At 39.0% G+C, this 17,020-nt stretch overlaps 1 protein-coding gene and 1 pseudogene across 1 annotated transcript in view; one reads left to right on the top strand and one right to left on the bottom strand.

The window, feature by feature from the left end:
- PDE3A (phosphodiesterase 3A) overlaps positions 1 to 17,020 on the top strand; it is a 278,997-nt gene that overhangs the window by 74,799 nt on the left and 187,178 nt on the right. The gene's annotated exons all lie outside the window — the stretch shown is intronic.
- LOC129085071 (melanoma inhibitory activity protein 2-like) lies at positions 6,085 to 15,103 on the bottom strand (annotated as a pseudogene).

Below are 17,020 nucleotides of genomic sequence, written 5' to 3'. Positions count from 1 at the left end.
TGTGTGCCTTATAATCACAAGCAGGTATATGTAGTAGTCAGGATGGACTAAGTTAGGTTGCAGAAACAATAACCACAAAAACATTCATGGCTTATAACAAAAACAACTTTGTGTTATTTCCATGTGGTTTGGCAGGAAGACTGGGCTTATTACAGTTACTTCTGGAGGGAGCTCCACTTGACACGTGCTTTCCTAGTCACCTGAGCAGGGGAGAAGAACATGGTAAATCACACACTGGCTCTGAGCCCTTCTGCCCGGTGGTGATGTATGACGTTGTGTGAATACATTTCCTTGACCTCACGTGGCCTCATTAAATGTCCAGGAGACAGGGAAGTACAATCTTACTGTTATCGAATGCAGGCTTGGCTGCCTGCCAGAATGAAAATCAAACTCATGAGTCAGGTGCTGGTGTGAGGAAAGAGGGTTTGTTCAACTGTCAGCCACCTGAGAAGGTGGGGGGAACCTTGTCCCAAAGTCCATCTTAACATCTCAGTTCAGGCAGAGTTTTTATAAGGGAGGAGAGGGAAAGCAGAACAAAGAGATCAAGGAGGAGGAGATTGAGTTCTCTGTAGAGGGGACTACTTGCTGACCATCACAGGCTATTCTGATAAGGACTTTGAAACTGGTCAAATGATGGTCTGGTGTGTGTCATCCTGGTTTTATGTCATCCTGGTTTTATGGTTGAAGGTCAGCAAGTCTCCCAGATCTGAGATGACTGAAAATTGGAGTCTGTATCTTTTGAAGTTAGTTCCTATAATTCTTATACAAACATGCTGTTTATCTACAAGCTACATATTGAGTCAGCATTTACAGAAACAGTGTCAAAAGAATGGTGGGGTAGGTTACAATTTCCCACTGTTACACTACCACGTGGAGGACAAATGGAAATATTTAGTCAACAGCACTGCTGGATGTTAAGTATTAGAAACTGTAAGTCAATTCTTTTGAAATTTATGTTCATTAGCAGTTTGTAAAAATGTAGTCAAATTTAGCAGTTTAGAATTTAAAACTAAAAAAAAAATCTTAAAATGTGATTATGTGTCTTTTACAATCAGCATGTTGGTTTAAAACACTGAATTTAAAGCATATGCTGAAGCTTAACTCAATAAATGTAAGCACTTAGTAGCTAGGGCACAAAAACGTGTATTAAAACCATCTTGTCCATTGATGGTGTTGTAGAAAAAGGTAATGTCACGGCAAATAGGTTGAGTTATCCTTGGATTATAAATCATATTCAAAGCATCCTCTTTTGGAGAGAGGGAGGGCATGACTGTTGTTTAGAATTCCTCAAAGGCAAAGAGTAGAAGTTGAATTAGTCAAAATTTCACATTGAATTTCTACTCTACAGGTGTATTGAATTTTATATAAAACTTCTTTTTCTTAATATTTACTCTTCTTGGGCCTATTTTCAATTGTCAGCACTTGTCAATACTAATTGCTGTTTTTTAAATATCCTTTTGTAAGAATGAATTATATTGAAATTTATTGGAGGGGCATTTAATATGAGTCTAGCCTGAGAGAGAAATCTTACTCTCTCCTACTATGGATATTTCTAAACTGTATTTCTGTCATCCTCCCTCTAACCTGCATATAGGAGCTTGACTACTTGCATAGGTATGTAAGAGGATGTGCGTGAGTGAGAGTAGAAATTAAGAATAGAGTTATACCAGAATTATTTGCTGATATAAACTTCTTTGGAAATACGTTATTGTTTTCTGAAATAAATAGTGATTATCTGTGTGATCAAGTATATAGACACAAAGTAAGGAAACTTCAAAGTGATATCTGTTTGATCGAAAAAGAATTGACCAGTAATTGCTTTTCCAGTGTTTTGTTTATATTTCACAGAAGAATACCTTCCTCCAATTCTTATGTGGAAGTTAAATATGTCTGAGTAGATCTCTTAGCTTTCCTTTGCCTTACAGTAATTATACTAAAAATTATGAAGAGATACATTAGCATAAATTAAATATTAAATATAGAAGTCATAAAATAAACTATTTTATGAAAATAAAATATCTTTTTAACAAGAGAAATAGCTATTAATTGTTGGTCTGCTTTATTCATTTAGCAAATTTTCTCATAGAACATCATTCTTCTGCCTCTCAGAAAATTTGCCCAATTGTTCAGATCCCTCTGAATTTTTGTGTTTCCATAACCTATCCAAAGAGCAACTGACTTGTCTGTCAGCTTTATGTACATTTAAAGGCAGGATCACTCAGTTAGCTTCTTTGTGGCAGTATGAGAGAACGAAATGAAGGAGGGAGAGCCTTGCAGTATTGGTTTATGTAGAGGAAAGTTAAAGGACAAGAGAACTTTAACATTATGGTGCCCACAAATATTAAGTTCCTGTTCTCAGTAGTGTGGCACATGCAGAAAGGGTTTTAATACATCTTTCCTTTGCTTTTGTATAATCAACCAGCAACTATTTATCAAGTACCTTTGGCTGAGTTTTCATTTCTGTCCTGCTTCCCCTGTCTCCTCCTTACCTAGTAGGTCCCAGCCTCTCCATCATGAATATTAGTTTTCCATGTGCATTAAATATGTCTTTTCCCTAATAGGCCTTCACACTGCCCAGTTCTTCTTTCTGGCACTGAATGCTCATGAAGAACAAGTAGTCATAAACTCATAAGCTCTTGCTAAAAAAAACAAAAACAAACAAAACCATTCAGTGGTGGTGGTTTTTATCAGTTCATTTACATTCTCAGGAGCTTAGTCAATCAGATAAGGTTTCTTATTCTATTGAAATACATTGACTTTATGCATTAATCACTATGTTTTTACATGTTGCAGCCAGTTTAAGAATATCATTGATTTGACAACAAATTATGGACATATATAATCTCAAAAATTGCCTTGTGAGTGTTCAAAATTAAAGAAATAAAGCACTAATTCTATTTTATGTGAAAAATTCAAGACCTAGCCTCAACTCCTTTATAGGTCAGGCTGTGCGAGAAGTGCATATGATGTAACGATAGTGCGTGCACCATGAATTAAAATCCAATTTGACTTCAGCAAATGTAAGGAAAGGGTGCAACATGCCTTATATTTTCAGCCTCAGACATGAAGAGAAGACTTGGACAGTGATAGAAACAGGGAGTGTTTCTTTTATGAACCTTGGGTGTGTTCAAAGTAAATCAGTTTGTGTTCGGTGAAGGAATCCAGGACCAGGTTTGAGCCCCTGAGGATCAATAAATTTCACACTAGCAAACACCTAATCTTGAGCCTTAGAAAACAACTCCCACTCTTGCCAGTTGTCAGCAAACCCATCACCACTGCTAGTAAAATCTCCAAAAGCAAATCAAGTTGGCAGACATCACACACATAACATGGGTCAGTTTCACAGCATTATTTCCATTGGGCCCCACACTATAGTGTTTATATTAGAAACAACTACTAGAAGGCGAGAGGTAAAGACTGGCTTTAAATTCTCCAATGACGCAGGGAATAAGTGTTAACATCTGTACCTGGGTGCATTCCCCTGCTTTGTTCTGGAAATATTGCACCATTTAAGAGAAGCTGACTACATACCTTGGGAAAAATGTTTTCTACCATGTTGTGCAAATCCATGTGAATCTTCTCATTTTCCCCCTTTTTCTGAGTTAACTCACACAATTATATGGGAGGCTTTCCCAAATACTTTGTTAAGCCTGAAAAACTTCATCCCCACATTTATTGCGTGTCCAAATGGCTGCAGATTACAGCCACATGTGAGTATGTAAGCACATATGGAATGAAGCCAGTTTTTAAAGTGTGGGTGGCAGTGTCTCTCACTCAGACTCAGAATGCTTTGCACAGTAGTGGGAAACATCAGGAATCCACTTGAAATTCTTTAAAAGCACACAGAATTTTAGAAAGACCCAGGGCAATGGAAATATGGCCTCACCTTTTATTCCTCACTAATGACAAAAGTATTTCCCTCGCTGTTTATTGTTTCTTCCAGATGAGCTTTGCATACCCTGTCCACGGGGTATAGAGCCATTGCCCTGTACTCATTTTTTCCTTCCTGGAGGTATAAATAGACTGATGACGCTCAATGCTCTCGGCAGTCGTGCATCATTCATACCGTACATCTCCTTTCTAGGTCACAGAGCTTTTAAAAAAAATCAGCAGCAGTAGCAGCATGTGAGAAGATGCGCATATGACCTCCTCTCTCACCTCGAAGCAGTGCCTTTGATAGCATCCAGACAGCAGTGCACGGAAACATGACATTTGGGCAGTTCAAGAATATCAGAGGGAAAAATAGCCATTCTTACCAAATAGCTTCAAAATAGCATCATCTGAGCACTTTCCTCTCTACCCTTTCTCCCCCACATGCCTGAAATGAAGCCCTTCCTATCCAGAGCATAAAGAAGCATTTATATTTTGTGAGAATTTGAAGGAAGAATTTGTATTCTATGAGAACTTAAAGGAGGAATGTGCTTTTTTTTTTTTTTGAGAATTTAAAAGAATGTATTTTGTGAGACTTTGAAAGGATTTGTTACGTTGTGAGAGTTTGAGGGGCCTGCCTATCCTACTACAACTACCAGCCTTCTCACTTTGTCTAACTAGATAAGTTCAAATCATGAGAAAATGTCATCTCCTTTTTTCTTTTTTCCTCTCCAGTAAAATAAGAATGGTCATGCTTCCTGGCAGTCATTTATTATTAAGTCCCTATGGAGAAACAGTGTATAGTGTGGAGTGTTTTGAGATGAGGTAAGGAAGGAACATTACTCTCTGCTCTCCTCCAGCCTCTTCACTTTGCTCATGAACTGTGATCTTTACTTCACCTCTTCCCTAGAGGGTTAATTGCTAGAGCTAATCTCACATTTGAGGAAGGCAGAGGACGAGGTTAGTGAGTGGCAGAGGCTGTTCCCTTGTAGTCATTGAGTTTGTGTCTTGGACTCTAACTTATTCAAGCTTGTTCTCTTCTTGGTCTGTCAAATCTCTTTAAGGACCATCCATTCTCTCTCTGAGAGTAAATGTTTATTACGTGCCTACTATGTGCCAGACTATTTTAAGCAATTAGAATACCATTTAACAATCAGTAAATGTTCTGTTCACTTGAAATTTCATTGTAATTGATGTCTCAGTGGAATATATCCTGTGAAGAAAAATCAAGCAGATGAGTGGGATTGCTAGGTGGGTATGGAGCATAGGTACTGTTTAATATACAATGGCTAAGGGAGCTTGAACTGATAAGGGGACATCTGCTCTTTTACAGGGGAGCAGACCCTGTGCCTGTCTGGGGAAATTCATCCCAGGCAGAGAAGATGGCAAATGTAAATCTCATAGGTGAGGGCACAGCAGAGGAGCAAAGGTGAGAGTGGTGTGACCAGTGGTCGCCGAGGAAGCAGTGGGACACACCATGGAGACCCTTATAGGCCATGTTGAGGCCCTGGGACTTTATTTTGACCAAACTGTGACCTCTCAGAGGAGAGGCATGGTCTTTAGAAGAGTGACGTGGAACATCAACTGTGCTCAATTTTAGTGCATATGTACATCAAATATACTTTTATTTCAAGGGGAGACACATGTCCAAATTCTGAGCTGCCCACGTCTTGCTGTGGGGTAAGCATTGTAGCATAACAGCAATCCGGTGCTAAACAAAAATAGAGTGTGTTTACTGGGTGCATGGGAACTCTCCCTTGTGACTTTGAGAACATATTCAAGGTAGAAAACAGTTTTTAACTCAAGCTGAGTCAGAGTGTGAAGGATGAGCAGGTGAAAAGCGCAGTGACCTGCAGAAAGGTGCTGCAGTTTTACAAAACTCACTGTTTAAATCAAGTATTTATCTTTTAACCCTTTCATATATGTCAGCACAAGTTCTAGTATTTGGAGGTATGCCTTGATAACTTGAAAAAAGCTGTAGAAATTTGAGGTATTTAAGAACGTGGTTCAAATTTCCAGTCCAGGAAAGTTTAAGATCTCAGTATATTAACAGCTCTCCCAAATAATCTTCAGTGGTGCCTAATTCACTTCTACTTTTCAAAGTTTTCTGGAGGAAAAGACCAATTACTTTTTAGAATGTCAGCAGATCTCAAGGCCAGAGGGAAAGAACAGGCTGATTTTATTATTACTATCAATACCAAACAAGTCTTTGCATCAGTTAAAACTTCTGAGCTCTTGCCTTTGTGGAGGAGGGGCGGGGTCAGAGTAAGGTTGGCCTGTGGGAGGAATTACCATCCTATGGCCTGGTCCACGGAGGTGAAAGGGACCAGGAGTCAGAACAGTTTCCTGTGAGGATCAGTTAACTTATCACAGCTTGATTCTCCTCTTTCATTAGTAATCTCATGTTCCAGGGAATTCCCTGGGCTTCCTGAGCCTCTTCCTCCTCCCTGTGGAAGCAAAGGTGAGAGTCTGAGTGGACCCTTCCACAAAGTTGGAAGAGAGAAAAAAAGCTCTCACTTCAGATGTAGGTCGACCACATGGTGAGGGACCACACCGGGAATACTCCCTGCCAAATGTTGTATTTGGAACATCAAATGTGTAAAGACCTTTTCCTAAGAGTTCAAATTTAAACTCTGTTTCAGTTAATTTTTGTCTGAGGTAAGAATTTTCTTTCTTTAAATCATTGAGGTTTCTTTCAGCAGTCCAAGTTGCTAACTTGGGCTTTTTCCCCATGGGAAATTATCTGCCCTTGATAAAGATGAATAGTTTTCTCCAGTTCTTCTAAATCTATGGTTCACTTTCTGTAGGTCTCCAGCTCTTCAGTAACATGGCTGATCTCTTCATATGCTTTAGAAAGTTTCCCTTCATTCTCTAACCCAGTGATTTTCAGCCCTTCTCGTCTCGTGGCACACATAAACTTAATACTAAAATTTTGCATCACACCAAAAAATATATATGTTTTGCCAATCTGACAAGACATAGGTATAATTTTGACTGATTTACTAAATAGTAGTAGTAGTAGTAGTAGTAGTAGTAGAAGTAGTAGTAGTAGTAATTATCTACCTTTTCTGCTCCAAAGTGACTTTTTAAAACTGCCTATACTTGTATATAAAAATTTCTGGTACCAAGAATTAACCCATCAGATACAAATTTATTATATGAAACGACAAACAAAGATACAATTCTTTTATATGACATACATTTGTGATTCAAGACAAGGCATTCACACCAAACAGCTATTGTTGTGTTGGCTGTTGTAATATTTTTATTTGACAGTCTAAAGGAAAAGGGGTCAGTGCCCCTGACTAAATAATCAGGTATTGTATATGTTAAAAATATTTTGACCGGTATACCCGTCAAAAATCACTGCTCTAAATGGTAATTTTCTTCTACTGCTAATTTCTTCCAAAGTGTCATTTCATTTTCTTCACATAGACAGTTCAGTCATTCCTTTAAGTTTCTACTGAAGCTCTTGATTCTCATTTTCAAAATGTTTATTTTTCAGACTGCAAAGATGCTTGTTCAGTCTGAAGATTTTTAATACACTTTAAGCTCTTTCTTTGTTATATCTGCTTAAGAAAATTGAGTGTAAATTTAGTTTTTCTTTTTCTAGAGTTTTTAAAGGCTTTAACTTAGTGGCATAAATCAACTTTTTTAAATCTACTTTTGGTTTGTTATCATTTTCTAAATTATTCCTCATTTCCAGTTCCAAGTTATCATCCATTACATCTTATCCAAGTACATCAGCCCAATCTTGCATCTTTAGCAAGCATTCAGTCAGATACTTGATCTGATTTTGTCATATAGAATTTTACATATACTTTGGAGTCTTCAAATGTTGTTTGCTGTTTGTTGCGCTTACTCACTTGTTCTTTCTATTCTTCAACTTCCATAAAAGCTGTTTCTGGCTTTCTTGAAGTTGATGGTTTTTATTCAAAGCATCTTTTATAGCTATCTTAAGTCAGTCTTCATTCATTTGAAATATTTTGAAGGTTGTTTTGGCCTCAGGTACTTGTGATTTGAATGGCTTTAATTAATCTTCTAAAGACTGTATCCTTTTTTGAATAATCTACCATCAATTCATTGTGTTGAAAATGTTTAGATTTTTCTACTTTTAACTCTTTTTCTAGAAAGTGTATTTCATCCTCAGTTCAGATTTGGAACTCTTCAGCTTCTCACAGATTGCCTCCAAACATTGAGCTTCTGTTGACTCCTTCTCAAAGCTGGGATCCTTTAGTGATCCTAAGTCTTCATACTCCTTTTGTATGAGGCTAAATTGTTCAGGTGGTTTACATCTTTCTTCCATTAGTGTAGAAAGTTCTACAGCAAACTTTTTCTCTCTTTCCACATAGAGATGGCATCTAATTGATTGAAAACTTCACAAAAACAAGGGAACAGCAAAAAGTCCAACTATAGCAGCACGTATCAGCAGTTCTCATGGGAAACCTTAGGAATTGAGACCTTTTTATCATCTCTTCAGGCAATGCGGCCACAACCCTGTGGTAGTTTTTCCAAGACCAGTCCCAAGAACACCTGAGGGGCAGTTCTGGCTCCTCCATGGTGCCAAGGCTACCTTGGATACAGTGGCCTCAGGTAAGACTGAACCAACAGTGAGGGGCAGAGAACATGCAGCAGCAGCTTTGAGTCCAACCCAAACCTGCCCGCCAGCTGCAGGGGGTTGCTGGAGGGAACAGCCTGGGAGGCCTCTGCCCACTGCAGGAGGCTCGGCTCCTATGTTACACTTTACCTCTGGATGATCCGAAGGTCAAAGCCTGTCCTGCAAGAACCTGCGACTTACCCTCTCCTTGCAGCCTCACCCCATGGTTTGGTTTAGGCCAGGAGGTTGGGAGGCAGGGAGGCGGGACAAAACCTCTGTTTTTGTTTGGCTCCTAAGACAAAGCAGGATGGTGTGTGATGGAAATTTTCTTTCTTTCTGAAGACTGACTGCAGAGTTGTGAATGGCTGATAGGATGTTGAATGACATGAGACATATAGGCTCAGACAGGAGTTTCTCATGTGCGCATGAATTCCTCTCTTTGAAATGGTTTATCTAAAGCTTTCCAGACATACCTGACTAGTCAAACTTCTCTTATAGAAAGAAAATCAAATACTTTAGGAGAAACACTCTTACCATGTTATGAACCTATATCATACTTTATTTATACTACTAAGCAAATTTCAGTATTATGAATTAAGAAGCAGTTAAGAGCATGAGAATAGAAAAGACTCCTAAAATGAAATTAGAAGCTTGGCCATAACATATAGGCTCTTTGTGTATAACTGTTCACTTTTGTTTTTTTAGGCTCATTATAACCTATTGTTTTTAAAAATGTGAAGTTACCTATAATTTATAAAAATTCTGTGTGTTTTTAGTAGTTCATCAAACATTCCTTTCTGAAGATACAAGTCTTAAGAAATTGGAATGTGAAATCGGAGGTTCCTCTACGCAGTTTCTTCTCTTCATTAGTGTGCCATTTTCCCATTTCTACAGTGCATGTACTTCAAGAACGGAGTGTCCTTCATGGTAGTTCATATTAAGTTGTAGCCTAACACATGCATATAACTGTGATGGGGTTTCCTTTGTACCAGCTTCCCAAGCCAAGTACTTAACATATTCTAGAATGGTAAATATCAGTAGTTTTATTTATAATTTTAAAAATGGGGAAAGCAAGTAGGACAAATGATTCCTACTTTTTAGGAGCTAGGAGGCTATATCAAAATGAATGCTCCAGAAAAAGAATTATAAATAATACAAATGTGTGCCAAAATTATTACTCATCCTAGATCTCCCTTTTTGGGATTTTGGATCAATAAGAAACTGTGTTTAAATGGAAGCTGTGTAGAGGCCATTGCTGAGTGTGAAGAGCCAATGAACTAAGTCAGCAGGTTAAAACCTGACCCTCTGGCCCATTTATTTTTCTCTTCTGCCTCTTGAAAAGCATGTTCCCTAGAGATCCATTCAGATAGTCACTGGGAGTCCAGAGGCCCCACCCTTTGTCCAAAACACTGAACTGTGTTATGCAACATGGAAATTGTTCCCATTCCAGTTCCTGACAGCCAAACTTGTGGAAGTCAAGCAAAGAAACAGGATGCTTCTGTGAGGGACAAACACTTTGCACTGACAGTTATGATCTGTGGCTGGAACTATTTTTTGTTATGCACACAAATATGTTGGGCTTTAAATTTAAATCTTATAAAGCATGTCAACCATAAAAAGCTTTAATAATTAAAAACTCTTGCTGAATGGGAAGCCATAATTGCCATCTGTTTCAATAAGGTAAGGAGGTGGTAGAGGACATGAAAAGGTGCCAGTGGGTGATCCATCCAACAAGGTGCACTGAATTGTGTTTAGGTGACTGATTACATGCGATGTTAAGCAGGGCCATGAGTAATGCTGTGAATTTGAATGCCTTTTTATTGTTAGTGTAGCTTTAAAGAATTATTATTTTAAGACTAAATTATGACGAGTACATTATTTTAAAATGTCTCATAGAGTAAGAGGCCATTTTGTCTGTTTTTCTGTTTCTCGTTCAGTTTCTGTGTAGTTGATGCTTGTAGACCAATTCAATCTGAATATGGAATCCACTTAAACTGTTAACAATTACGTGCATGTGGCTTTAGGTGTGATAGATAAAATTCGAATTTTAGAATAAAATGTTTCTTCCTCTTTCTTCTATTTAGAAGTCACCACCTGCTCCAGTTACTATTTTTAATTTGAATGCTAGAATGAGATTGAAAGAGTGTGTTTCCCATCATATAGTTTTTTTTGTTGTTTTTTTAATTTATTTTTTCAAATACATTTGTCTCTGTCCCCATCATATAGTTTTGATGGCAACAAATACATTGTCCTTTGAACTCCAGAGTTGAGTTCAAAAATTGCAGAAATACACAAACTTTATGAGCTTTTTGGAGACCTCTTTGTTTTTCTCATTGTTGAGTGGGAAGTCTTTGTTAGATATGCTTTCCAAAATTTTTACTTGGTTGGTGAACTACTTGACCAGTGTATTATTTTAATAACTACACTCAATTTTTATCTAATTGGGAGTAAAAGAAGACAGCTATTAAAAATAAAGTCTAACTTACTGGTTATTTTCATCCTTTAGAGAATTCTGATTTGAGAAATAGTAGGTAGACTTGTTAAAACAATGGATTATAAATATGCGAAATCTGTGGAAAAGATCTTTAAGGAAGAAGATAAAAGAAAGGTGATCAGTGGTAACTCCACTCTTGTTTGTGCATCAAGGAGTCTGTAATTCCGCATTGAATTATCAGGATAGGTTAGTCCAACCCCTTTGTAAATAGAGGAGGACGCCCAAGCCCCAAAGCTTTGTATAATGATTTCCTATGCTTCTGCCTGGCGTTCTTTCCATCACCCCACAGACCTAGATATTTCAGCACTAAATGTTTTATAAAAATGAATTATTACTCTTGATTGTATAAGAGAGAATTTTTAAAAAGCTGTTTTTTAAATTTACTTTTTAAAGATGTGATTCTCTCTTAAAAGCATTGAAAATGCATCTTCTGGCACCTTTTACTAGGTTTTGGACTGTATTTCTTATGTGCTGTTAGGATATCCACTTTAATCTGCATATTTGAGCTAATAAACAATGGAATGTTTTTCAATGGATAAGAACATTTCTTCAAACACTTACTTAAATTAATAGCAAGTCTGCTTTTTGTAGCCAGCTTTGTGACTTTGTCCTTTACGCTCAAGCAAAGTTGTGTGTTTAGATTTTAAAATAGCAACATTGTTTTACTAGTATTGAATTCTATTTATAAATTAATTATGGTATTTATTTTTTCATTTGCATTAATTTCTGAGCATTCCTTTTTCTACTATAAGCTACCTCAGAATCTTGTTTTCTTTATTTTAATAACATTTTGCATATTATATATTCTGTATTTGTGTCTGATGCTTATTATCATTAGCCTTTTGTCTGGAAATTAAAAAGGCAGATCATTGAGTTCTGCGCTAGCCTTTGGTTGAGGGCAAGTTATTTAATTTCTCTGGATCTTATTTTGTCATCTGTAAAATCGTACCAATAATGTGGACTTACCTATAGGATTGACTGTAAAGATTAAATGAGACAGTAATGATACATTGCCTGGTACGGTATTAGAAACCTAGTAAGTTTTTGCGAATCACAGTTATGTAAAGAGGCGGCTCAAGTTACACTGAGGACAAGGTCTGCCTAATGTCTCAGGTTGCACTGATAATCTCGCCTGCACTTCCTCTTCCAACATTGCGCAGATTCAGACATGCCAAATTTAAGAGAATTATTTCACTGTTGTTGTTATGACTTTTAACCTAACTACTGTTGAGAGGAATTAGAAACAAGTACTTAAGAAGTGTTTGTTCACTGCATGTTAGTCATGGATTGGCAAGCATTGTAATTGGATTTTGTAGGACTTCTCTCCACAAAGGATGGAAGAACCACAAAGTACCCACCAAAAGTTTCAGACATCTTTACAGGCAGGAGTTATTTTGTTTAATGACCCTAGGGGAGATGTAACTAAAGAGCTTATTTTGCACACTGTGAGACTGCCACTTCGTCAATAAGTGTATCACTAACGTGGTCTAGTTCTTTGAGCCTTCAGAGTTCCACACTGAACTGGGAAGTGACGTCCAAAGCTGTGAAGCTCACAGATCCTTCTCTATGTTTTGAACACAGTATAATCGAAATGTGGGTTTGGCTGCCTGCTGCAACAAAAGCCAAGCTCATGAGACAGGTGTTGTTGCAAAAGGAACTTAGGAGTATGGTAGACTCCCATCTCAAAGACCATCCTCATTTTCTTGCTCAAGCCCTTGGTTCTTATAGGGGTCGGGAGGGGAGGGCCTTTTTTTTTTTTTTTTTCCTATTCAATTATTGTGCTAGCTTTCTGCATGTTTGGGAACTATCCCTTCATCTTTCTAGCCCTTTGAGCACTAGAGTCCTGTGTATTCATCTTTCTACCTCTTGGCTTGCCTAGACTCAATCCTTTCATCTTTCTAGTTTTTGGTGTGCTCATTGTGAGTACGCCCCACCCTGGGCCATCTTGGCCAATGGGAGAGACTCTTTGGGACTCCGAGTCACTGTCTGTGATAATAATTCCTCCTTCAAAACTCTGGACCCTTGCAATCTTATGAGGATAAATGGATGGAGGTCTCATGTTCTGTAGTTTTTTCCTGCTGTCATGGGACATAGTCTTATCTATCTCTGGGGTCCAGAGAGTTTTGTTACCTACTAAAGGAAGAAGGGTGTCAAGAATGGAAGCCTTTACACAAGGGAGAGGGATTACTGTCTTTAGAAAGTGGCATAAGTGGTGTCTAGAGGATGGCACTGCTGAACAAGTGAAGCTGGTAGACTGCTGCATATTTCAAGAGGCAGCATTGCAGATGGGCCTCCAACATGAGACCTATTGTGTAGACAAGCAATCAAGTATTTAGCGAGGGGTATGCCTAGTAGTACAGGGGGCATTGTAGTGAAATTAGAAATTGGAGGGAGAGACTGAAGAATCCCATGATCTAATCCTGAGTGGGGCTTTGGGTGGGACATCCAACAGCAGGATAAACTTGTTGAGGAAGCCACTGTGTGGGAAATGTGGACAAAGGCATTACCAGTCTAAGCATGGGCATAAGGTATAGCAATTGTCAAAGAAAATAATGAACTGTAACATTGTCGCTTTGGGAGACACTGTCCCCTTCCGAAAGAGGAGTTTTAAATCTCAGGAGTGCAGGTTCATCTTTCCCTTGCAGCATCAACAGCAGTAAGCAAGATCTGAGTGCTTCTTGGGGGCACCTGCTTTATCCATGTGCGGTGCATCCAAGTTTTGATTCTCATGAGCTTGAAGGAAGAGTGTGTTGTCAGTAGGATGTCACAGGGACTGGTTCATGACTTGGCTAACTGCTGTTCAGGACTTTAGACTCAATATGCTGGCTGGAATGGGTATAAGGGCTCATTAGACAGGTAGGTAGACCTGCAATGAGCAAACTTGTGAAAAGTTGTTAATGTTTGCCCTAAATGTTTGACATATTGTTTATTTTTGATTCATGTTCCAAAGGGTGTGTTCATAAAACTGAAACTTTGAAGGGTTTTCCATGAATTATTTCAAAAGGGCTTAATTTAAGCCTGATCAGGGTGCTGCCCTAGCCCAGAGCAAGGCAGTATGGAGTTCCTGATCGCATTTCAAATGTGCTTCCTCGTGTATTTTTGCCAGGTCTCTCAGTCTTCCCCATAGACTGGGGTCTCCAAGGTGCATCTAGTTTCCACGGAATCTGTAGTGCCTGCCCTATCTTATGGGAGATTTCTGAAGTGAATCATGGTCCATTGTCACTTTGAATGCTGTAAGGAAGTCCAAACCTAGGGATTATTTCTTTGAGTAGAAGTTTTGCTACCTCATTTGCCGTCTCAGTTCTAACAGGGTATGTCTCTACCCATCCAGAAAAGGTGTCTACAGAAAAGTATATGATAAAAATTGAAAATTTCCTCTGGTTTTAGGCATCTGTGTAAAGTCAACTTTCCAGTCCCTAAATGGGCATATCCCTTTATATTGTACTCCCTTTGCTGTTGGGGCACGTTCCTGTTTTGGGGGCTTATCTGACAGGCCTGGATAATCTTCTGAATGGTCCTTCGTGAATGAGGGCCCTTCAAATGTGGTCTAATGAGGTCCATTAAAACACCCCTTCCATAAGGGGTCCTTTCATGGTGGTGACTGAGGATGGGGTATACTAGAGCCTCAAGGAGTAAGATCCTACTATGAGTGTTGATCTTTCATAAGGCATTAGGGTCGGTGTAAGAGAATTCTCATTCACAGGCCCATTTCTCCCCTCATTCTGTGTAATGGGGTTTAAATTCTGACAAGTCCATGTGGGGAAGTAAAGCCCTAAGAAATGGCAGCCTTCAGACTGTTTGTCTTGCTGCTTTCTCAGCAGTTTGGTTTCTCTGGCTTGTTTAGGAACTGTCCTCTATTGTCCTGGGCACTCCATTATGGCAACCTGGTGCTGGTGCTGTAGATTCACTGACTCTAACAATTTTAAAATCTCTTGCATGTTTGATATCCTTATTCCTTGAGGAATACCAGGGACTACCATGAAGGCATATTTAGAGTCAGTGCAGATGTTACCATTCTTTCCCTGGGATAATTCTAAGGCTGTGGTAAGAGTTATCAGTTCAGCCTTTTGTGCCGAGGTTCCTATGGTGAGGGCTTGGGCTTCTATTACCTTGTGTGTATCAGCTACCGAGTACCGGCTCATTGTTGATCATTCTCCATGAAGCCACCCCAACCTGTATGTAATTCCCAGTCAGGTTCTGTCAGTGGTTGGTCCAATAAGTTATGTCTGCTGAAGTAAACTTTGTCAGTGATTCCCAAGTGATCACATTGGAGGTCTGAGCTTCCCTCTGTGTCTGGGAGTAGGGTGGCCAGGTTGAAGGTAGTGGTGGTTTGTAAGATAACATTTGGGTTGTCTAATAAAATGGTGTAGTATTTTCCCTTGTGCCCTGCTGTCAGCCAGTACCCTCTGTTGTGTTCTAATAGGGTTAGAACCTGGTGTGGTACAAATACCATGGTAGGTTGCCCCGGAGTGAATTTCTCTGTTTCCTGTAAGATGTCACAGGTAGCTGCTATGGTCTGGAGGCATGGCAGGCAAACTTTTGTCATGTGATCTAGTTTATTTGAAAGATAGGCTATGCTTTGAGGGTTATTTCTCAGGGCCTGGTCAGTACCTCAAGTCCAATTTCTTGCCTTTCACGAATGTATAATTTGAAAGGTTTCTATAAATTGGGCAGTCCTAGTGTGGGGGCCAAAGCTAGTTTTTCCTTCCAGGTGTCATATGCTGCCTGACAGTCTCATGTCCCTTCAAGAGGTTCAGAGTCTAGTCCTTTCAAAGAATTTTACGGTGGTTTTGGTATAAGGCCAAACTTTAGAATCCAAATTTGGCAAAACTCCGTAATCCCTAAGAATCCACGAAGCTGCCTTCAGTCTCTTGGATTTTTATTGTAGCTGTGGCTTGTTTTTAATCAGTCATCAAGCTCCCAGGGCCCCGTTTCAATTGAAATGCCACCTCCTGTTTGCCAATCTGGGCGTTGTGAGGTGATACTTGATATTCTCTTTTTGCCAAATGATTCAGGACTGGGATGGTTTTGAGCAAACAGTCTTCATAAATATTGCTAGCTATTAGTAGGTCATCTACATGTTATAGAAGAATTCCCATTTTCAGTTGAATAACCCTTAACTCTTTTGCTAATATTTCCTGAAATATGGTCTGTGGCAACACAGTTGAGTAGAATTGGAGCATGGCTTTAGTTTCTGGGTCCTGACATTCAATGGCGAATAATAGTTGAATCTGTTCTTCATCTATTGTAATGTAGGAAAAAAAGCATCCTTCAAGTCTAGGACTGAATACTATTTGTTATCCCTGGGTACCATGGCCAACAAGTATAAGAGTTGGGTACTGTAGGATGAACCCTTATGTCCTGGACAATATCATTTATGACCTAAGGTCATACAAATTGATATTCATCAGAGCGAGGCTTTTTGACTGGCAAAATGGGGGTGTTAATAGGGAGACCGGAATACCCAAATTAATAATGATTTTTATACTTTCTGAAATACTGGTTGAGTTCCCTCTAAACCTTTTTTTTTTTTTTTTTAGGGAGCATTGTTTCTTCTGTGGGATCTGTGCTCCTTCTTTTAGGTTAATTTTTATGGATTGGGTGTTCACTGCCCTAACTGGGGATCTGTTGGTCAAAATGGCTCGAGCCACCTGCTTGTAGGTCTTAGGTGGAAAGAGGTCACCGCCAGGTCCTTCCGAGCAAGTCAGGAGCACCTGGAACTGAAGAGCATGTTCCTGTGGGACTCCTAAACATAATGGCTGCTTTTCAGGGGAAAAAGTGATTGTGCATGCAATTTACAAATCTCAGCCCAACAATAGAATGGGGGGAGTCTGGCATATGGAGAAAACTATGCATAAGTTTTTGATTCCCAAGATGGTACTCTAGAAGTTGAAGGAATGCCTGTTTTTGTAATTGTCTGGTCACTTCAGTTACTGATACTACAGTTGAACTTTTCTTGGTTAGTTTTGTGTTTAGCACTGAGTATGTGGTTCCTGTACCTATAAGGAAGTCAGTGAGCTTGTTCGCCACTGTCGATTGTGCCCAGGCTCCTGTGGGGA

The sequence above is a fragment of the Pteronotus mesoamericanus genome, unplaced genomic scaffold (genome assembly GCF_021234165.1).
Source record: "Pteronotus mesoamericanus isolate MK-2021 breed Mesoamerican mustached bat unplaced genomic scaffold, CSHL_Meso_final scaffold_21, whole genome shotgun sequence".
In the NCBI taxonomy this organism is placed as follows: domain Eukaryota; kingdom Metazoa; phylum Chordata; class Mammalia; order Chiroptera; family Mormoopidae; genus Pteronotus; species Pteronotus mesoamericanus.
Note: the sequence above shows the minus strand (reverse complement) of the source record. Positions and strands in the feature narration are given on the sequence as shown.